The sequence below is a fragment of the Taudactylus pleione genome, unplaced genomic scaffold (assembly GCF_031769625.1).
Source record: "Taudactylus pleione unplaced genomic scaffold, aTauple2 ptg000019l, whole genome shotgun sequence".
Lineage (NCBI taxonomy): Eukaryota > Metazoa > Chordata > Amphibia > Anura > Myobatrachidae > Taudactylus > Taudactylus pleione.
In genome coordinates this window covers 31892628-31917359 of record NW_028284421.1, presented here as the reverse complement: position 1 = coordinate 31917359, position 24732 = coordinate 31892628, and positions in this window count along the sequence as shown.

Here is a 24732-nt window from a genome sequence, read left to right as displayed (position 1 = left end):
CAAGGCAATTCAGCTGGAGAACCAGAATACACTACCACGAGGAGACACAGAATGCTGACCATGTAGCTGTGCCGAGAGAACCTACAGGAATGCTATAGTCGGCGAGGCGGCAAAAGGCTAGCGTGCACAAATAGGAGGAGGTACCAATCACGCTGTGCTGTGGATAACACGTGACCTCCTGAGGCGTGCAGATCGCCTAGCAACTGAGGGAACTGGAACAACAGCATCATGAGAAAGTAAACTGCTAGAGGGAGACAAGTCGTGACCGTGACTTGAAACATTTGTCTAGCACACAGCCTATAGAGGGGATACCTCTGTCTGCTCAGGTTACAAAAGGACGAACAGCCTGACTATTTTAAAAGTCAGGATTTGTATAAAGGAACAAAAGATACATTTGTGGTAGTTTAAATGAGCATTTTGTCTCAAATGATGCCATACTTTACACGTGTTCCAAAGGAGTGGATTGTTCTTCAATAATTGAGGAACATTGTGGTCTGGGATATGCAGAAAGGAAGCTAAACTCCAGTCAGGGAGAAGACACCTAACAAAAGCAGAGTCAGTATATATGTAGCCAATCCTGAAGATGACGCTATAGGGTCGCATGGTTATAAATTATGGGTAATATTAGGAAATGAATGCACCCATTTTCTTTTGATGCAGGCAGTTGAGGCCAATTTGTTGGCATTTGTGGTTCCATATAAAATTACTAAGTGCCAAATTTATCTTATTAGTATCCTCTAAAGTAATGAGAAGGAGAAGGGACTGCAGAAGATACAACATCCTCAGGAAAGACCCATTTTACATAAACTAGCCCTGCCTATGTATGAGATATGGAGACGATCCCACTTGTCCAGTTCCCATAGGAGAATTGTCAGGACCTTGGATATATTCATGTGATAAAGGGAGGAAGGATTTTCGATAACCTGAACAAATAAGTGAAGCTCTTTCTTCCCCACTCGAAAGGAGAACTACCATGCCAGGAAGGGCGTGCACAACCAGGTTTAAAGTACATGGTGGTAGATTTTTACGAGTTCCCTTGTAAATCCGAAATCACCCCAAAATCTCAAAGTATATCCAATAAATGATGTAGTGAAGATATGGGATTAGACAGGTAAAGCAGTACATCATCAACGAAGGCCATTATTTTTAATTCCTCAGTTCCCACAGATATGCTCTGAATATCTGGTGATGATTGAATTATTCATAATAGAGGCTAAAGGGACAAATTGATAAGTAGAGGGGATATGGGACAACCTTGTTGAGTATCCCTAAACATCTTTACACTCCCTCCCTGCATCCCGTTCAACAAAAGAGAGGTCATAGGGGGAGCATAAAAGTTGGGGACCAGACCAAAAAGTCCTGGCCAAATGCTCTGCGTGTAAGAATTTCATACAGGTGCTTCCAGAGGACAGTATCAAATGCCTGAAGCCATCGCCCAGATGGCTTCTTGGACGAGAATTATAATTTATTGTGTCATGATATTGCCCCAATATTATTGAACCTCTATAGACTAATCCATAGACATTCTCCTCCTTATCCTACCTGTAATACCTCGTACACTATTATGAGCTTGGCTATTCCAGATGGTAGAATTGAGCTCAGTAAGAGAAATATCTATATCCAGCAGATTTCTCTGCTCTCTACTCAGCTTAGGGAGATATGCCTGTCCTGGAGAGCTGGATCAACCGATCGACCACTATACAAGTCCTCAAAATATTTTTGGAACTGTTCAACAATTGCAGCTGTCTGGGTATGATTGCAACAGATGTGATATTGTTAATAGTAAAAACAAAGCTCTTCCTCTTACAAACTTTAGACATAGTCGCAAGTAGTTTGCCTGGTTTATTACCCCAGCTAAATATTTATTTTTGGAATAGTCTAACTTACATTTAGCTTGGGATAAAATTAATGATTCCAACAACCGGCGGGCCTGTTTGTATGTTTCAACAGTCTTCATTGGGATACGCAGGCTATAACCAAAAAGTTAAAGCCATAGACTTCTGAAGGGAGTGATAGTGATCTGCAGCTTCTTTCCTTCTCCTTGAAACAAAATTAATGATATGATCCCGCATCACCGCCTATGATGCCTCCCAAAAGAGCACTAGGGTCATCCCAATGATCAACATTGTCATCCAGATACTCATTCCATTTGAGAACTAGAAAACCACTAAAGTCCTCGGATTTGGACAGATAAGAGGGGAAGCACTGAAGGAGGAAGGTCAACGACAGCGCAGGCTGATAAAGAGAAATACTAATAGGGGCATGGTCCGAGATAACTATGTTGCCCAAGGTCGCATCCTGTACTTGTGATAATAAAGAATCTGCTATTAATATATAATCAATTCTGGATAAAGATCTATGGATTGAATAGACGCCACGGGTCAACTAGTTGATGAAGGGACTTAAAATGAGGAACATGTTGTCAATGAAGAGAGTGAAGTCTCGTAGGGTAGAGAGATATATCCAATAAAGTATCATCAACTGAATTAAAATTGCTCCCCACTATCAAATTTGGGGTGTCCTTAGAGCCAGGAAGTGAGATAGATCTATAAAGAAATTGGAGGAGATGTTGGGAGCATAGAGATTCAATAGAGTATATTTAGTATGTTGAATAGAAATATCTAGAAAAATAATTTGCCCATCTGGATCCAAATGCTGATCCATAATAGTATATTATAGATCACAACTCAGTAAAACTGACACATCCTGGGAGTTTTAATGAAAGGTGACAGGAATGCAATCATTACCCCAAGTATCCCACAAGGTGGAATCGTCTCCAGCCCTCCAGTGAGTCTCCTGCAAAAATACTATGTGAGCTTGGGTTGTTTTAAGAAAAGTGGTAACCCTCTTACACTTGATAGGTGTGTTGAAGCCCCCCACATTCCAAAGACAAATGTCCTCTTCCTGATAGCAATGTAAAACTAAGCACAAAACTGGGAGAGAACAAAACAAAACAGCTGGTACTAATAATCAAACCACAATATCAGAGCCTTCCACTAGGTGGCAGAGTAGACTCACATATAACAATATAGCAATGGATTAACAATGTGGGATGTAGATTTAGGGGCATATTTATTAACATTATTTTTACTAAAATAATGTGAAAACTGGTGTTTCCAAACCCTTTTCACATTATTTTAGTATCACATAAATTTATTAAAGGACAATTGAAGTAGTTTTTGTGAAAAACAACCCCAATCCATTTAGTTCACATATTTTTAGTAAACAGATCGCATTTCCAATACTTCTAATTGGAAATATGATCTGCTCAGATTTACTAAAGATATATATTGTGAAAAAATACCAGGGGAAGCCCAGTGACTCCACCTCCAGATGGCGTTATTAGAGCTTTCCCCCTGTTCCCCGACTCCTGCTGTACTCTAATAGGAGGCACCTGTGATTAGCTGTGTGGTCTAAATAGACCACAAGCTGATCACTTAAAAAAAAATAGTTAAAAAACAAACAAAACGTACCTGCATCCACGGACCAGTGATTGGTGCTCCAGTGAGGTCTTCTGGGGCTTTGGTCAGCTGGTCTTCGGGCTCGTGCACTGTGACCCTGGTCATCTGCTCTATAGAGCAGGTGACCAGGATCACAGTGCACGAGCCCAGAGACTAGCTGACCAGAGTCCCAGAAGGAGGACCTCACTGGAGCATCGATCACCAGGCAGTTAAGTGTAAGCTGGGGAGATAGATCGTAGGGGGGGGTGTTTGGGGGCGGTCACTGGGGGGCTGTAAAGGGGGTTTGCGGTAGGGTGGCAATTGCGGGGGGTTGGCGGCAGCCGGCAGTGGCGTATGCGCGGACACATATTCCCTGTATTTTTTGCAAAAAATACAGTGAAAAGTATGTGAAGTGGATTCGCAGGGAAGAGCTTTATTGCAAGCTCTGTCCCTGCAGGTGATTTTTGATACATCCTCGTGATGTATTCAAATATAGCATTGCGATATTGGGCGAATTTATCACTGCTAATCCTCATCTGAAATGCGGATTGTGATATATATGCCCCTAAATACTCTAAAGACCTCTATACTAAGAAATAAATAACATGTTACCAATTAAGTATTGTATTTGAAAGCAACAAAAAAATTTTTGTTGCATATGTTCAAGTAATTTTGCAGAGTGGAAGCCCATAACCTACAATAATATAGTAAGGGCTCTATTTACTACAATCCACATTGGGAATGCAGATTGTAGTGTGATATTACCGACTGAATTCGCATTGCGAATTCAGGCAATATCACAGGTATTTACTACAAATCCCTTGTAGGGACAGAGCTTGCGATAAAGCTCTGTCCCTGCGAATCCCCTCCGCAGCCTTATCACGGTATTTTTGCAAATAATTCTGTGACACAGTGGTGTATCTATAACGGCTGCAGTGTGTGTGGGGCATGTCGAAGCCGGATATTTGGCTGAGACAGGATCGGTTTAAAATTAGATCGGGGCGACGCCATTTTGCGAATGGCAATGAGACGCCATTTTGCGACTGGCCGCCCAGCGCCATTTTAGTGAAACTCGCCATTATAAGTACATACGGTGATGCTATTATTTAGCGATTCCCACACAATAGAAAGAAGTTACAGCTCCTCACCATACAAATACAGTCATTAATACATATAAAATGATTATCCCCGCAGATCACGTACCATAGTGTATTCCACAAGACACATAGTCGCAAAGCGCTAACTCGAGTCATTTCCCAATTCCCCAATGCTTACACACTGCACACTTACATAAAAAGTTCCCTAGCATTAAAGTGTAATATTCAAGGTTTATGCAGTAATTATTAATGTTGTGTAATAAAGGTTATTTGATATCTGGGGTTTAGTACATGGTAAGCAGATCGTGTTTGGTGTTGTACTGATCCACTGTGTCTCCACTGATTTCCGGTATCATCGGTGAGAAGATCGCAACATGCATCTGCAAACTATGGACTATAAAGAGTTAAAACATTAAAATGTACTCTGTAATGTTAGCAGCTTAGATTAGCATGCAGCGGGAAAAAGGACACAAAGGGTTGTTAGAGGCTGTTTGTGTCCATTCGAATTGACCTATGAACTATCCTGTAACAGAAGCACCTTTAAGAAGAACCAATGGAATCATGCCAAACTTGTCTATTGTATTGCCTATCCCTGTGAAGAGTATATATGTGCGCTCTCTGACCCCAGTCGAGAGTCTTCTTGCTGTGCTGTTGACGGAGGTTTCTAATGCTGATGCCGGTATCTGGGCCCAGAGCACGTGCGTATATAACAACTGTACCTTGGGTCTGTATGATTTATTTGCGCTAATTGTCTTTAGATCACAGCGTGTAACCATCTGTATTTATATAGAATAATAACTTTTTGTGCTTTGGAACCACATTCAAAGTCTGAAAGCATTTATTTACTGTGCGACTCATTGCGCTAAATAGCGACAATTTTAGAAGGTATAGGCAGGATTTTAGAAGGTATAGACAGGATTGCATAGAGGTTTTAATCAGGTATCGATAGGCACATGGGCCTCCGGGTCCAGGGGGGCCCCACATCGCACACCCTGCACCCATATTAGTTTAAACTTACCTGTCCGTGGTCCCACGGCGGATGTCAGCGCTGCTTAGAACCCCAGAAATTGGCCACTGTGGTCATTTTCACAGTGCTCTGCGCATGCGCAGTAGACTCCGGGCACACTCTAGTGCAAATAGTTTACTATGCATGCACAGAATGCTGGAAAATGGCCACCGTGGCCATTTTTCCGAAGTTCTGCACATGCGCAGTAGACTCCGGGCACACTCTAGTGCCCGGAGTCTACTAATGCTCCAGTGGCTGGTCAGCTGCATCAGTCGGCTGCTGGCCACTGGGGAGAGAGGAGGGGGCCCCGCACGGGGAGTGCACACGGGCCCCCTCCTCTCTTAAGGTGCCCCTGCCGTGACAAGTGCCCGCGCATGCGCTGACCGGCCGCCGTCGCTACCCCCCCTGCTAAGCCACGCCTCCCAGTGCTAAGCCCTGCCCCCGCATTCGCGGACCCCCCTCCCTTAATTGCACTTACCTGCATGATCCAGGCTCCGGTGATGTCCTCCATGACTCCGGTCAGCTGACATCCCATACTGCACTGGGACCCGGTCACCTGATGACCGGGCTGCAGTGCAGTATGGGAGACCAGCTGACCGGAGGGAGGACATCGCCGGAGCCCCAAACTCCGGTCCCTGGACTCAGGTATGTTCATTTTTTTTAGATCACACAGCTGATCTCTGGGGCCGGCTCCGGGCTCTGCACGTTAGAGCAGAGCAGGAGTCTGGTAACCGGGGGAGACCCTGGATAACGCCACCGCCAGATGGCATTATTATCACAAGGCCTCCCCAGGTATTTTTTTCACAATTTATTTTTAGTAATTTGCAGACAGATCACATTTCCCATTACAATTATGGGAAATGCGATCTGATTACTAAAAATAAATGATACGAATTCTACTCCAATTGCCCTGTAGTAACTTTAGGTGATACTAAAATAATGTGAAAAGGGTGTGAAAACACCCTTTTTCACTTTATTTTAGTAAAACTAATGATAATAAATAGAGCCCTAAAGCAGTAATTCAATAAAAGGCACAATTAAAGGAGAGGGAAAATAACTATATACGGGTTGGGTATGAAATCCCGGCTGTCGGGGTGCCGCTGGTCAGAATACCGACAGCGGCATCCCGACAGCCAGAATCCCGCCAGCCAGAATCCCGCCACCCATAGGAAGTCATGGTAAGTAATTTTCTAAGCCCTACCCTAATCCACCCTCCCCGGTGCCTAACCCTAACCTCCCCCCCTAATGCCTAAACCTAACTTCCCCCTCCACACCCTAATCCTATCACTCCCTATGCGATGCCTAACCCTCCCCCTAATGCCTAACCCCGCTACCTAACCCCAACCTCCCCCTAACACCCTGATACTTACCTTCAGGATGCCGGCAGTCAGGATACTGGTGCTGGGATTCCGACCTGACAGGATTTCGGCGCCGGAATTCTGACCGTCATCATCCCCTATATACTATGGTGTTTCAGTCACTATTGGCACCAAAGTTTTTCTTATAACTTTTAAAGCAATTGACGTAATCTAGTTAAATTTGACACAGACATGAGAAACGTGAGGAAGTTATAGCAAGTGTTGAAAATGTTCGCCATTAGCATCCAGGCCAGCTGATCACGCATGCGCGTAGTGAAGTCCAGCTGTTCACCACCCAAGTCAGCAGCACAGTCCAAAATTCAAATAGGGGAACCACACCAACTGCCAGTGAGGATGGCAGTTGGTGTGGTTCTGAATTTTGGACTGCACTGCAACCCCACCTCTGGAGCCATCACTTCAAAACTTGCCAATGTATGTCTGTGTCAAATTTCACTAAATTATATCAATTACTTTAAAAGTTATAAGAAAAACTTTGGAGCCAATAGCGAGTGAAATACCCTGTATAAGCCTCAAAACCTTAGGTTACTGTGTCCACTTTGAATGCAGCTATGCTCTGTCCACACAAGAGAACAGTCCCTGAAAAGTATGGTAATATGTGTCCCAATAGTGACAGTCCTCCGAAGAGTTGCAGTACTTTATTAGACATTATTGCAGGTTGCAGTACAAATTAGACATTATTGCAGGTTGCAGTACAGACTACACATTCACCAAATATAAACCTACATGCTTTCACATCCATCTGCTACCATTGTTAATTATAAACAATAATAATAATTCCCTTCGTGGTGTATCAGGTGTTCCCCAAACCTCTAAGACTGTAAAGCTGGCTACACATCTAAAGATTATCTGTCCAACCAGCCAACTAGTTGATTTGTTGGAATGAAAATCTGGTAAGGCATGAAAGCAAATGACAATCAGCAATTTACTCCCAAACACCAGAAAATGGACAATTTATGTTGTTTGAACTAATTGTTTAGATCAAAAATTTAACAAACTTGTCTGAACGACCATTTTCATCTGTTTTCTGGCATTTAGGAGCAAATTGCTGATCATCATTTACTCCCATTCCTTACCAGATTTTCATTCCAACCAATCAACAAGTTGGCTGGTTGGATGTAAGTTGGTCTAGTGTGTGGCCAGCTTAAGGTCATTGGGGCATGGACAGATTTACCTTTTGTTTTATGTCATTGTATGTAATTTATGTCATAATCCCATCAGTGTGCAGCACTGTGTAGTATGTCAGCAGATTCTAAATAAAAGATAATAATATAAACTAATTAAGGCTTGTTTATCTGATTAATGGACATTGTGGTAGAAGCACTGGAGAAGTCTGGGATGGCATATATGTATGTCCCAGATTCCTATCATATGTGTTTTAAAAACCCCAGGAAAAGTCTGTTATGCCAAACAGACCAGAAGTGTCGGCTTTTGGTAAAAACCGGATAATGGGTCCTAGGGTGTGGATGTGAGAAGAGAAGGGAGGGCTCCATCCACAGGCCATTCCAGGTGTTGGGCCTTTCAGTCTGAGAGCAGGCTGATTAGTAGTTGCACCTGGAAGTGGCTCAGATAAGCTGTGTTAGGTTTTGGTTCAGTGTCTCACATACCCTGGGGGAGAACAGACACTGAGGTTTGTTCAGAGACACTGTGTTATTTGGAAGTGCTGTGTTTGTGGTAAGGCAGTAGGCCCTGCCACTTGTTGAGAGGGAATAACCTGTCTAGTTAGTGCCCAGACGAGCTAGGACTTATTTTTATGTTTTGTTTATTTTGTTGTTTATATTGCACAATAAAACTGGTTCCGACCAACTTGCACAAAAACCCTGGACTGGTGTGCTGTTTCCTGGCTGCTGTGTGTAAGGAGGTGTCCATCTACCCAAGGAGAGGGACCCCCAACCTGACTATATCACAACATATAAAGATTGGAACTCTGATGTGGTATATGTGAAAGCATGTAGGTTTATCTTTAGTGAATTACTTTTCTGTGCTGCAACCAATGGTGTGACATGAGTGACACCATGAGATAGGGGCGTATTTATAATGGGTGCATGGTGTGCGGTGCACATGGGCCCCTGGGTCCAGGGGGGCCCGCATTGCACACCTTGCACCCATATTATACTTACCTCTCCAGAGACCCATGTCGGTGCCGGTGTCAGCGCTGTAAAAACGCCTGGAAAATGGCCACCACAGCCATTTTCCTGTCATTCTGCACATGCGCAGTACAAGAAGAATGGCCACTGCGGCCATGTTCCCGATGACTTGCGCATGCACTATAGACTCTGGGCACACTCTAGCACTGCGCTCAGTGCGCTGCCGTTCGCCGGACTGAGAGGATGGGGCCTGTGATGGAGACTGCACACAGGCTCCCTCCTCTCTTGAAACGCCCCTGCCAAGAGACACAATATAAAAACCAGACCTTGTGGAAACCTTAAAATAGTCATAGCTGTACTCTGCTTTTATAATAACGAGTCTCAATCCTCTTCTGGTTGTGGGATACAGTGCTAGCAGGGGCAAATGCAGGATTTTTATGGGGGGGGGTTTCTATATATTATATACTGTATATATATTTATATATATGTATAATTGACTATACATACATATATATATATAATATATATACACACATATATACATAGACACACAAATATATACATACACACATACATGTCACACATACCCTACACACACAAACATATGTCATATACATTACAAAAAACTTACCTTGCAGCAGATCTGAGAGGGACAGGATCTAGCAGGCTGGCTCCATGTTCTTAGCCCCGCCCCCCCACGTCATTGTCGCGATTTGCGGGTCAATCCAGAGGGGGTCGGAGCCACATTACTTGAATATAATTCAATGGTGTCCTATTGGCTCCGCCTCCTCCATATTGACCCGCAAATCACAGTAAAATTACTGTGAGGGGGTGGGGCTTAAGAACACGTTGCCTGCACTCTAGTGTGTCAGGGGGGTTTCTGGGTACTCAGAAGCCCCCCTGTGTGCGCTACTGAGTGCTAGGATTTATATATCCCATGAGTAGCAGCAACTGCAGTCATCAAGGAAGCACCAGTCCATGAGCAGCAGCAACTGCAGTCACCAAGGAAGCACCAGGTAGGGCCCAGAGCTGATCTAAGCCACAGCCATCTCTAACTGCTGCCTGCATGCATTGTGATGTCACAATACAGGTCATATACCTATATAAAGTATGCCCAGCTACTGGCAGCCATTTTGTGGTGATAGTTTGTCTTACATTACTACTCTCTCAGTAGTTCCTGCATTAGTTAAGCAACTTTGGATACTGACTACCGATGAGGAATTTTGGGTTACATCTTCCAGTAAGGTGCTGAACAACAACATCTTCAGAAAAAGAATCCTAATAACATATTCAGGTAAGGACAATATAACAACCTTTAGCCAGTCACTCTCACTCCTTCAGACACCTCCCACCATTTTATCTGTAGTTTTTAATTTAGAAACAATAGATAAAGTTGAATCTTCACATATAGAGCCTCACGGTCACTATTTGTTCCTAATAGGCCTACTGGTGGTACCCCAAATCTGTATATTAGTACTGCAAGTTGCAAATGTGTAATTGGGGTGCTTCTGCTCTGTAATAATAATCTACATGTTATCAATTACCTCTACAGACTCACTCCCTCCCACAGTTTTCTTCAAAATACTATCATATATGTATAGTAGGAGCATTATGTCCTACCACGGATGAGAGAGGGAATCTCTATGTTTAATTAGAGCCCAGACGGGTTAGGATTTTATTCTATGTTTTTCTTTTTCTGCACAATAAACTAGCTTCAGCTATTTACACAGAACTACTGGACTGATTTCCTGGCTGCTATGTGTTTGGGAGTTCCCATCTTTCCCAGGAGAGGGCATCCCTAACTTGATCTCATCACAACATGTATATGTATGTTATTTCATTTGGGCCTTGTTCTCTTTGCCCTCTTCCCAGGGCCGGTGCAAGGTTTCAGGGCGCCCTAGGCAAAGGTTCACAATGCCACCCCTGTTTTCCCCCAAACCCTCCGCCCAGCTCACAGACACATACACAGTGCCCTAATAATATTCACATGACCCGAATTAAAGGGATGATTCCCCCTGCAGTGCCCCCAGTTGTAATGCCCTTGTAGTGCCCCCAGCAGTAATGCTCCCTGCAGTGCCCCCAGTAGTAATGCCCTTGTAGTGCCCCCAGTAGTAATGCCCTTGTAGTGCACCCAGTAGTAATGCTCCCTGCAGTGCCCCAGTAGTAATTCCCCTTGAAGTGCCCCCAGTAGTAATGCTCCCTGCAGTGCCCCAGTAGTAATGCCCCTTGAAGTACCCCCAGTAGTAAGGGCCACTGTAGTGCCCCCAGTTGTAGTGCTCCCAATAGTGCCCACATATGATGCCCCCAGTAATAAGGCCCCTGTAGCGCCCCCAATAGTAAGGCCGCTGTAGTGCCCCCATATGATGCCCGTAGTAGTAAGGCCCCTGTAGTGCCCCCTGTAGTAACCCCCCTGCGCACACACACACAAAAAATACTTACCTTAAACCACGGCACCTGCTCCTCAGAACTATGGTAGTGACGTCATGACATCACTCCCATAGTGCACTGCGGGACCCTGAAGCTGGAGCTCAAGAGTGAGCTCCGTCCTCTGGCTGTCGCTGGCGCTGGGAGAGGAGAGAGGAGAAAAGTAGCCGGGCGCCTGCTGGTAACACACCCGGCAAATGGAGGGTGCAGGGGGGGCAATTGCTGGGCCGCTGGGCCCCTTAAGCTGCCGGGCCCCATAGAAAACGCACCCCCTGCACCCTCCATAGTTAGGCGGACTCAGAAGTGTCCTCTAGTGGCCAACGCCCCTAGGTAGCTGCCTAAGCTTGTCAAGTGGTAGCGCCGGCCCTGCCTCTTCCCCCTTATATGTATTTACTTTTCTTTGATTTATTGTTATTAAAAGAGAGCAGAGGAGTTTAATTTCATAGAGGATTACCTTGGTGTTATCAATTTTTCTCCCAATTCATCCCTCTATCAATTTTTCTCCAAATTCATCCCTGTGAGAGGCAGCTGGTCTGCCAAAAATTGGAAGAGTGTGTACAGTGACACAATCCTTTCAGCAGATTATTTCAGCAGATGCAGATCTGAGATCTGCTGCAAAATTGGACAGGTGTGTAGTATATACTGGGTGTTGAATCTGTGACCGGGTTTTCCAGTAGGATTGTGTCACAGTCTGGTCTGATGTTGGATCCCTAGAGGATTGAACAAGTGTGTACCCTTAAGTCATGCAGTGTCACATCAGATAAATAATTTGTCTTATTATTATTATTACATTTTATTTATAGGGCGCCACAAGTGGTCCGCAGCACCATACATACAGTAAAGGGTACACAGAACATTACATTACAATACAGTAACCAAAATATAAACAGAACACAAGTAACAATTAGCAACACAATTCTCCATACACAGTACAGCTCTGAAGGTGAATTCTGTCATAGAAGGCTGTGAGACAGTGGGGAGGAGGACCCTGCTCCTAGGAGCTTACAATCTAGGGGAGAGAGGAGACAGACAGATGACATTAGGCATGAGTGTGTAGAGGGGGACCTGAGTGCAGGAAGTAAGCAAGGTAGAGATGGCTGGGCGGGAGGGACAGAGACCTGGTAACATGGTTATGTGGTGGAAGGGTATGCTTTGGTGAACAGGTGGGTTTTCAGTGCACGTTTGAAGCTCTGCTAGGTCAGGGAGAGCCTGATCGAGCGAGGAAGCTCATTCCAGTGGAGGGGGGCTGCACGGGCAAAATCTTGGACACGAGCATGAGATGAAGTAACCAGGGTGGAGGAGAGGTAACAGTCATTGGCAGACCGGAGTGAGCGGGAGGGAGTGTGTAAGGAGATGAGGTTGGAGATGTAGGGAGCAGTAGAGTTAGAGAGGGCCTTTTATGTGAAAGTGAGGAGTTTGAAGAGGATTCTGTAGGGGAATGGGAGATGAGGTTGGAGATGTAGGGAGCAGTAGAGTTAGAGAGGGCCTTTTATGTGAAAGTGAGGAGTTTGAAGAGGATTCTGTAGGGGAATGGGAGCCAGTGAAGGTTTTGGCAGAGGGGAGCAGCAGAAGTGGAACGGCGGGAGAGGAAGATAAGTCTAGCTGCAGCATTGAGAACAGACTGGAGGGGGGCAAGATGGCAATGTGGGAGGCCAGTAAGGAGAAGGTTGCAGTAGTCAAGCCGAGAAATGATTAATGAATGAATAATCAGTTTGGTAGCATTCTGGGAGAGGAAAGGCCTAATGCGAGCGATGTTGCATAGCTGGAACCAACAGGATTGTGCCAGAGATTGAATGTGGGGGGTGAAGGAGAGTGTGGAGTCAAGGGTGACACCCAAACAGCGAAGTTGGGGGGACAGGGGAGATGATGGTGTTGTCAACAGTGATAGTGAGATTGGTTGGAGTTGAGACTCTATTAGGAGGAAAGATGATGAGTTTGGTTTTGTCTATGTTGAGCTTCAAAGAGCGCTTGGACATCCAGGAAGAGATGGCAGAGAGGCAGCTGGATACCTGAGAGAGGACAGAAGGGGAGAGCTCAGGAGAGGAGAGGTATAGTTGCATGTCATCGGCATAGAGGTGGTATTGGAGGCCGAAGGAACTGATGAGTTCTCCTAGTGTAGAGGTGTACAGGGAGAAGAGCAGCGGGCCCAGGAAAAAACCCTGCGGGACACCAATGGGAAGATTGGAATGGGGGTGGAGCCAGAGGCAGACACAGAGAAGGAGCAGTTGGTGAGGTAAGCGGTGAACCAGGCATGGATGGTGTTAGAGATGCCAAAGGTCTGAAGGGTGCGGGGGAGGAGAGTGTCGAAGGCTGCAGAGAGGTCCAGGAGGATGAGCAGAGAGAAGTGGCCCCTGGATTTGGCTGCAAGCAGGTCATTGGTGACTTTGGCAGGGCAGTTTCAGTGGAGTGAAGTGGGTGAAAGCCAGATTGAAGAGGATCAAGGATGGAGTTGTCAGAGAGATAGCTGGTGATGCGACTGTAGACAAGCCGCTTGAGTACTTTGGAGGCAAAAGGGAGAAGAGAAATGGAGCGGTAATTGGCGGGTGAGGACGGGTCATTGTTTCTAAATCAAAAACTGTAGACAAAAAGGGTGACAGTCCCAAAATTGTTATATTGTCCTTATCTGAAAATGTTATTCAGATTCTTTTTCTGAAGATGTTGTTGTTCAGTACCTTATTGGTAGATGTAACTCAAAATTCCTCATTGGTAGTTGCTATCCAAAGTTGCTTAAAACAGTAACCACTCAGAGAGTATCAGTGTAGGATAAACTATCACCATAAAATGGCAGCCAGTAGATGGGCATCCTTTATGTAGGACTGTGACCTGCACTGTGATATCAAAATGCATGAATACAGCAGCTAGAGATGTGGCAGCTCTGTGCCCTAACTGCCACATTTATATAACTCAGTATATATTAGTGAAGGCTGATGCTTCCTTGGTGACAGCAGTTGATGCTGCTCATGGGATATATAAATCCTAGCACTGTATCCCACAACCAGAAGAGGACGGAGACTCTTTTATTATAAATGCAGAGGACAGTTATGACTATTTTAGGGTTTCTACAAGGCCGGGTTCTTGTATTGTGTCTCGTCATGTCACCCATGTTGCACCATTGGTTGAGCAGCACCAACTGCAGGCACCATTTACTGATGTTATATAAAGGTATCAGATATGGCCAGGGGTGTAGCTAGAACTTTTTGGGCCCCATACTAAACTTTTGAATGGCCCCCAATGCTTCGAGAGAGACCAGGGGCGGGTTGGGCCACCAGGAAAGTTCCCGCTGGGCCTGTTTCCCCTCCCCCTGCCAGGCCGATATGCACTGACTGGCAGCCCCCCTGATGGCCATTACCATGATCAAAGCTTTGCTCTGATCGGGTAGTGGTCAGAAGCTTCTGCGCCTGGCCAGAAGCTTCTTCATCAGTACAATGTAAAATGGGCACAAGAGCGCTGCTGTGCAAGCCCAGCCTCTGGAGCTCCTCCCATGCACCTTTGCAGAGCTTGTGAGTGTCAGGTCACAGCTCCAGCCTCCAGCAGGCACCTCTCATGTTTGGAGCAGGAGCCTGGAAGTTCAGGGGCAGCCGCGGCTTATTATAGAGAGTGGTGCTGTGAGGGGAGAGTAGTGCTATAGGGAAGGAGGTGCTGTAATAATAGAGGAGAAGGGTGCTGTGCTGTGAGGGGAGATGGGTGCTATGGGGACAGGGGTGCGGAAATGTGAGGGGAGAGGGGTGCTGTAATGTGAGGAGAGAGGGGTGCTATGTGGAGGGGGTGCTGTGCTGTGAGGGTAGATGAGTGCTATGGGGACATGGGTGCTGTAATGTGAGGGGAGAGGAGTGCTGTAATGTGAGAGGAAAGGGGTGCATGTGGAGAGGGGTGCAGTGCTGTGAGGGGTGAAGGGTGCTATATGGAGAGGAGTGCTATGATGGGTGAAGAGTGCTATGCTAAGAAGGGTGCTGTGAGGGAAGAGGGGTGCTGTGCTGAGCGGGTATAGGGGTGCTGTGCTGTGAGGGGAGAAGGGTGCTATATGGAGAGGGGAATTGTACTGTGAAGGGAGAAGCTTGCTATGTGGAGAGGGGTGCTGTGCTGAGCGGGGTGGTGTGACGGAAAAGGGGTGCTGTACTGTGATGGGTGCTATGCTGTGAGGGGAGAGGGATGCTGTACTCAGAGGGGGGTTGTGAGGGGTTCTGTACTGTGATTCACATATTCAACACCTTCAGATTTCATATCTGGATCTGCTGAAACAATCTGCTGAAAGGATTGTGTCACTGTACATACTTCCAAACTTTGGTAGACCAGGGGGAGTGAGAGAGAGAGTACCAGGCCCAAGTGAAATAACTATCAAGGGTAGTAGGCAGATAGGACCAAGCCCAAATAAAAACTAGATAACATAATGGAGAAATGGGGGAATGACAAAATGTGCAAGTTGGCAAATTAGATATTTATATATACAGGTTGAGTCTCCCATATCAAAATGCTTGGGACCAAGGGTATTTTGGATATCGGAATATTCCGTATTTTGGAATATTTACCTACCATATTGAAATGTCTAGGAAATAGGGCCCAAATCTAAAGACAGAATGCATTTATGGTTCATATACACCATATACACACAGCCTGCAAGTCATTTTAAACAATTTTTTCAATAATTTTGTGGCTCAAACTAAGTTTGTGTACATACATGAAATTCATTTATGTTTCATATACACCTTATACACAAAGCCTATAAGTCATTTTATACTTTATTTTTAATAAATTTGTCCCTTAAACAAAGTTTGTGTACATTGAACCATCAAAAATCAAAGGTTTCACTATCTCAGTTAAGCTAAAAATATTCCGTATTTCTGAATATTTGGATATGGGAGACTCAACCTGTGCATATATAATAGTATTTTGTAGAAAACTGTGGGAAGGGAGGTTTGTAAGAGGTAATTAATAACATGTAGAGTTTTATTACAGAGCTAAAGCACCCCATTTACACATTTATAACCTGCAGTACTAATTTAGACAAATTTAAAGTCACCTCTTAAGAAACTGCAAATTTGATTCCCAATGTTATAATTACTTTAAATGTCAAATATAAAGAATAATAATATAGAAACACAAATACCCAGGGCTTAGAACAGTGTTGGCTAACCTTGACACTCCAGCTGTTGTGGAACTATATATCCCAGCATGCCCTGCCACAGTTTTAGCATGCCCTAATAGCAAAACTGTAGCAGTGCATGCTGGGTTATGTAGTTCCATAACAGCTGGAGTGTCAAGGTTAGCGAACACTGGCTTAGAAGGTTAGAAAGGAGGTGGGGAGGGTTCTTGACAGTAAATATATATACAGGGCCGGCACTACCATTAGGAAGCTTTAGTCAGCTGCCTAGGGTGCCAGCGAATGGAGGGCACCTCTGAGGTTGTTCAGCACAAGAATTAAGAATGTCTTTGAAAGAGACAACTTTTTGTTTCTTAATGATGACGGTAACAGCCACAGATTTTTTTAAGCCACAGCGGCCACTGCACTTTTCTTCCTGCTGACAAGCCCAAACATTTCTGATGCAGCCAGCCCATCAGCATCCATCTCCTACCCTCTAATCCACACCAGGCATTTATAGAAGCAGCTCCGCCTCACACTAGATGAGGAGGCTGGTTGCAGCTGAATCTTATGTTATTGGGGAGTGCCACTGCATGGTAAGTGAAGTGGGCTCAATGCATGCTGCAACTCAAGTGGGCTCAATGCATGCTGCATCTCCCAATTAAAGTATTATCATCTCCCTATAAATAAGGCAACCCTATTTATCAGTAACATGATCGCTCCTCCGGGCTGTTTCCTCAGCTGTTCCACACAGCTGTTCCTATTCATGTGCACTCCTCTTACTAATCTAGTGCCTGATTCAGAGATGGATGGTATTGCACAGCAGCAAGGAAGAACAGTCATTGGGCGGAATTCAATTGATTTCACGGCCCGTATCTCCCGTCTAAAGTGACAGGAGATCGCGGGCCGCTATTCAATTGTGCCAGAATTTCATGCTGATCGCGCCCATAGAGGTCAGGTTTAGCCGCGTAAAGCAGCTAAACCCGACCAAAGTGCTGGGCGCGATCGTGAAAAGTGATGTTTGGGCGCCCAAACATGTCACTTTTTGCACATTACAGCTCTCATCCCCCAGGGGCTGCGAGCTGAAATGTAGCGCTTGGCAGCTGATCGCGCCCGACAGGAGCAAGAATAGAATAGCTCCGTCGGGCGCGATAGGGGCTGGAGTGAATTGAATTCCGCCCTTTGTGTAGGCCCCCCTTACACAAGGACCGTTGTGCTGCTACTAAGGGGGAGAAGAACAGAACAGGTCCTGCGCAAGCAGAGACCCCCAACAATCGGAGATGTACACAAACCATCGGATTTGCGTACAGTCTGGCAGCATCCTCATTACTTTTCCAACTAACAGTACAACTGCATTTGCCACTACAAAATTAAATGCAGAAAAAATATTTTTTAAACATCAATCAACAAATGCAGCCCACTGTCATTCTTCCAGTCAGACTGAAAAGTTTTGACTATAAAACTGTTTGGAACAATACAAAGATGATATTTATAACTTAAATAAACTTGTATTTCTCTGATAGTTTTTATAGGCTAAACTCACCAAAATTGCAGCACTGTCTGGAAATACAGGGAGAGACAGAGATGAGGCAGTAAGAATTCAGGCTCACCTCTTCATAGCTCAGGCACTGCCAAGAGCTGGGGGCTGGCCCACAAAGCAGCTAATAAAACAGAGAAATAGAACTAATGGAGGCATGCCTCTGTGAGGGGGCGTCCCTTGAGCTCTAATGGACACCTCTGACGATCAGGTGACCAGCCCAGGAAGTACTCAGGCATCAGAGCTCAGCAGCAGCACTGAGGAGGGAAGCATATTGGAATATGCAGACAGAGGAAACATACAAAGGAGAAAATTGTGAGGAGAGTCCGCTGCTAGAGGGAGATTTGCGTGTGTGTGTGGGGAAAATCTTTTGTGCTAGTGGGGATTTTCTGTGCTAGTGGGAGATATGTGTGAGGAAGATCTATATATGTGTGTGTAAATCTGGCTCTGATACTAGCCAGTGCCTCCCCATTGACCTCACTGCACATCCCTAGGTCACTTGCTGAGTAATACTGAGTATGACTATAATTTGGCTATGGACATAACCCCTTCTGAGCATCCTCAGGGGCACCAAGAGGGGGGGAGCGGGTACTAATTACCCGGGCGCGGGCTTGATGTAGGGGCCCGGCGAAGTCCCGGGTCCAGTACTGCTCCCCATTCCTCTTTCATTACAGCAGCCCAGCACATGCTGCTGTGTGCTGGGCTGCACTGGGAGACTGCTTGCAGCTTCTAAGAAGCAGCCACAGCAGTCTCCTATGGCTGTGGGGGGAGCGATCAAGCTGATCGTGCCGCCCACTGAATATGCACCAGGCTGAGGGGGCTCACTGCGCCCCCCTCGCCAGCGTGTGCAAAACTTTTTTCTTTCTTTTTTTTACCTAAGGAGGCATGGCCACGCCTTCCACGAGTAGGCCACACCCCTTTTTTACCGGGGCCCGCACACTGAATGAAGGGACTCTGGCAAGGGGCTTGGTGTGATCCCCTCCCCCAGTTTCCTACCAGGTGCTGCCCACTCCTCTTACCCTCTGCAGTCAGAACTCACCTTCTCTTGCTCTCATGCACTTGAAATTACCCGGAGCTCTTCAGCGGCCAGACCTAATGCAGGTTGTGACGTCATAGCTGCTCTGCTTGACCTTGTCTGTCCATCTTGGGGAATGGAGCTGGATGGAGCATGGCATGAATCCTCTGTCCTGACTCCTCCTAGCTTGGTGACAAGTGGCTGACAGCAAGGAGCATATGTTCCTTGCGTGCCAGTTCCCTATGCTTGCTGGCGCTCTACGCGCCTGCGTATTTAGTGTAATGGTCGGGTTGGCCCTGAGTAGGGGGGAGAGTTAGGAAGCACAATTTCCACCTTATATCAGTTGGAAGTTGCACCAGATTTCAGCAAATGTCACTCCAACAATTTCACATAACTAAATGATCACTGAGAAATTCTTAGTGGCATATCTATCAAAACTATTTGTGAGAAAGTACCCATTTTGGATGAAGTTTTACCTAGTGAAATCTTGCACCAGCCCTGACTGCACCGCCCCTCAGCCCTCTGGTTGTGAGAGCAGCCATTATCACTATTATATGCATATGCATTTTTTGCATGTTTTCAGGAAAGTCACATACAAGGTACATCTCAAGATCTATGTCTTACAATATCAGATTTTGGGCGTGACTCTAAGTTACACATAAACCAGTCGCTATACTGGCCTCTGAGTCTGCGCATCTTTCCGTCCGCACCACCCCCAGCCCACCACTTGTGAGAGCAGCCATTATCACTATTATATGCATATGCATTTTTTGCATGTTTTCAGGAAAGTCACATACAAGGTACATCTCAAGATCTATGTCTTACAATATCAGATTTTGGGCGTGACTCTAAGTTACACATAAACCTGTCACTATACTGGCCTCTGAGTCTGCTCATCTTTCCGTCTGCACCACCCCCAGCCCACCACTTGTGAGAGCAGCCATGAGCATAATTATCTGCATTTACAATAACCTTACCCTTGGTGCAAGAGATACGGCTGAGGTGCAAGAGATACGGCTGATGTCGGGTGATAGGATGTCTTCATATGTTCACCTGGATTAGCTGCAATTATGTCTACACACTCAGGGAACACTAATCTTACTTGCGAATGCCCTATTGCCAGCAAGTAATGGCAATGGCAAATAGTGGCACTATAAAGGGAATGACATATAGGGGAACTACAGTATGGGGCATGTGGGGTATTTCTCTGGGGGCATGTGGGGTATTTCTGTGGGGCACTATTGTGGGGCCAAAACCAATTGTTATTTTTTGTAACAAAAAGTTAATCATTCTAAATTTTGTATGTTGATCCTATTTATATTACAATCAATGGCATTATAATACACTGCTTATATTCTTCAGTCCTTAATATTTCTTTATTTCTCTCTTGTGGAATATTTATTTTCACTTAAAAACTAGAGATGAATTTATAATTTTTTTATGTTGGTAAGAGTATTAATTACAAATGTAGTTAGATAGAGAGGTGGAGAAGGGGTGCTCCAAAAATCCTCCCACAGAGGATGATTCTGAGTCAGACGGAGTTGCAGCCATGCTTTCCTCTTTTGCCGCAGTCGTGTCTGTGACTTTATGCTAATGCCGCTACAAAGCACTTCCCCGGTATACATCCACGTGTCTGAATGTGCCTGGACTGAGACACCCACTCACAGGGTCTATAGATGCAGCATTACTGTCTGGTGTGCCTTTAGATGCACCATAGATTGCACCAACAGAACTTGCACCAGCTCTATGGCAGGTGCAGCTCTGTACGGACACTCCTATAACAACAGCCCTGTGTGTTGTTTTTACCACCTCTTTGTTACCTCCTAGTCGCCATACAGGAACACCCCTTACATTTCTGCTATCGTATGTCGAGGTACAGCTTGGTACAAACAAAGGCCCCGATTCAGACCCGGACGCAAGTGGCCGGACGCACGTACGGCGTACGAGCCGAAAAATGCAAATTCAAGCGCTTGCTAGTAATTTCGTACGCAGCTAATCATCCGCCCCATAGTCTACCAACCCCTCCTCTAGCTAACGAGCGAGCCAAATTGCGACCGTACATCTCCAATTGTGCATGCAGGGAACGCTCGCACCAGTCCAAACCAGAAGTGGGCCTGTCAGTTTTCGATTACCTGCTCGTTCATTCTGCATACATCCTTTAATCGTATCATGCCAATCAACAGATCAATTAGCTTAATTGCTCTTCACCTTTTTTTTTCTTTTTTTTTTTTCATTTTCAATAAACTTTACTCTTGTCCATGTTTGTTTTTTCACGCAGAATACGTACGGTTTAAACAATGGTTTCCTTTATCCAAAATACATGTTTTGGGCATTTTTCATATTGTTTTCTGTGTTTTGTCTGACGCATATTTTACTTGTTTCATTTTTTGGGTTAAATTAGCTAACGCATGTCACTGCATTAAGCCAATCATAACTCTCATTAGATTTTTTAGCCTGTCGAACACATGACTCATACATTAACCAATAGAATGGTTCCTGTTAATTTTCCAAATACATTAGCCAATCAAAATTATTATCTGGTCTTTATTAAAACTGTTTCTTCATAAATCCACCATTGCCATGATGAGAGCTTCTGCGTTCACCAGGCGGGAGCTTCTAGTCCTGACGGAGGTAATGGACCGGCGGATAACCAGCCAGCCTCCCCCCATCAGCAACAGAGAAAAGCGATCCGCCTATGCGGAGGTTCGCCGCCGCCCGCGCTCATTCGGCTCACGCCGACAGATTGGCCAGCTGGAGCGCAGGTGGTCGGATCTGCAACGACGCACGCCACGCTTGCTGGCATGTTTTCGCCAGCGTATAGCTGAAAGTAAGTTTATTTTTTTTCACTTTCCATTTTTATTTTGCGGCCCTATCTGCGTGTGCATGTTTTCATTCTTGCCCTGTTTGTTTATTTACTACATATCTGCGTGTGCATGTTTTCATTCTTGCCGTTTGTTTATTTACTACATATCTGCGTGTGCATGTTTTCATTCTTGCCCTGTTTGTTTATTTACTACATATCTGCGTGTGCATGTTTTCATTCTTGCCCTGTTTGTTTATTTACTACATATCTGCGTGTGCATGTTTTCATTCTTGCCCTGTTTGTTTATTTACTACATATCTGCGTGTGCATGTTTTCATTCTTGCCCTGTTTGTTTATTTACTACATATCTGCGTGTGCATGTTTTCTTTTTTTTATTTATTTATTTTTTTTAAACATTATTTTTTGAGGATGTTTTCAAGGTTAAAAATTAATCATAACTTAAATTGTTATCCATCATTTAGGGGCAGAGCGCAGTCTACACCGGCATCGGCAGCGATGCCGTCGGCCTCGTCCCCTATCCCCAACTCCCAGCCAATCCTCCTCTCCCCACCCTACCCCTAATTCACCCTCCAACCCAGCCTGGCCAGACCCGGACGCCCATCCCTCTCCGATACTTCCCATCCCTCAAAATTCCCCCTCCCCTCAACCCCCCTCTCTCTTTTCATCACCCTCCCCTCCAACCACCCCTCTCTTTTACACCCCCTCCCCCCCTTCAGAAATCACCCCTCCTCCAACAGACCTGCATTTGCCGACCTCCGAGGAGGACGATGGTGGTGCTACAGGTCCAGGCGTCATTGTCAACGGTATGTTTCCCTTTTTTTTTTTTTGGGGGGGGGGGGATGTTATCCTTTGCCTGTGCATTTTTCAAATTTGACTTATTTATAATGTTTGTTATATATATATATCTTGATTTAAAAATGTCTATGATGTTTGCCCCTTACACATATCACACATGTCCAAACACTCATACTTGTATCTCTTGTTTACGGTACCCACAAAAGTAGTTTTTCAGCGTACTTCTCATTTTTTACATTTTTGATTTTTCAGAGTCATTTTTTTTAATTTACTTGGGCCAAGAATGTTGGCTTTGAATTGTAATGTTTGGCAAAATTGACAATTTTTATAAAGTTGTATTTCCTTTGGAAGTTGTTTGTCAAACAAAATTACGGATTTTTTTTATTAAGCACCTCAATTTTTTAACCCACAGAGGACCAGAGGCGGCTGACGGAGGCAGCAGCATGTGTGCAGAGGCTGAGGGGCCATGTTATAGGCATGCTGGTGGTCCTCGATCACATGGCGGGTATCCTACGACCTTCATTTTTTTGTTTGTGCCAAATTTGGCCATGTTTTCTTTAAATTAAAAAAAAAATTTCGTTTAAAGTCTCATTCCTTCTCTGTAAATATTATATTGTTTAACCTTACATAAGTCGACTAGTGCAGAAAGTATTTTAAAGTAATGTAACAGATTCTAGAAAGCTGAATTATGTAAGCTGGCACATTCAACACCTAACAATACTAATAGGTTTGTCGTTTTCTATTTTTTTTATTTTGGGGGGGTAAGGTAAATATTAAATGAAACCTGTTTAGACCAAGATTAGAAAACATACTGATTCCACATATTACCTTTGGGTGTTTGAGCCACTAAGCATGGTAAAATACTGCAAAATTTAAAACATTACAGGATTAGCCCTTAAGCAAGTTTGCATTTTTTGAACACGGTTACACTTGCATGTAATTTAGAAAGGAAATCTTTTTTTTAACGTAACCAACATTTATTTACTCAAAATTAAGAAACACAAAGTGATTAAGGACAATAAATACACACAGTGAAAACACTCTTCAAAAATCAGCCTACACACAAAATATACAAAAACAAAACAATCAAGAACTGTTTGACGAAGTAGCATGCCAACATGATTCCACAAATGAGTTGACGACAAATTTGGTCCAGAAGTTAAATCCAATGTGTCCACATGAAGTCATTTTTTGCGATCAGGTAGTAGTCATGGTTTTCACGAAAAAAATAATGGAAGAAAACACAACAAAAAAAAAATGTTAAAATTGTTAATTACATTATTACATGTCTACATTGTATCATCTAACTTCATTTGGGACAATAATTACCTAAAAAATCGGGCCACCACATCATCGCGTATGGCCCCCCCACATACTGACCTCCGACCAACCTTGGGGGGGCCATCCTCAGGCAAGGCATCCTCTGGCTGCATTTGGACACCACTCCTTATGGCAATGTTATGAAATATCCCACACAGGACCACAATTTTCGAAACCATATCCGGCAAATACATGAGCTCGCCACCAGAGCAGTGGAGGCATCTGAATCGGCCTTTTAAAAGGTGGCTGTAAGTGTGGAATTAAAATCACTTTGTGGCCCTGGTGTGGGAGCCAAATAAGGAGTGAGCAGCCAGGGCGTGCAAGGGTAGCCACTGTCTCCTGTGAAAAAGAAGTTACAAAATCAGGATCACTGTGTATCAAGCTTTGCATTGGTATCTAAAAAAGGTCTCAACTTACCCAGAAGCCACGCATCACCAGCTTGTAGGTTGTTTAATTTATGCCAAATCCCTGATTGCCGGATGACGAATGAGTCATGTGCACTCCCGGGTAATTTTGCATTCAGGGACAGGATCTGGAGGGAGGCATCACATACCACCATTACATTCAGTGAGTGATAGTGTTTTCGGTTCCGAAAAATGGCCTCCAGCCGTGCTGGAGGCTGAAGTGGTATGTGAGTACCATCCACAACCCCTATGATGTGTGGGAAGCCAGCTATTTGGTAAAAATTGGCCTTCGCCACACTAAGGGAACCCATATCCAAAGGCATTTGAATA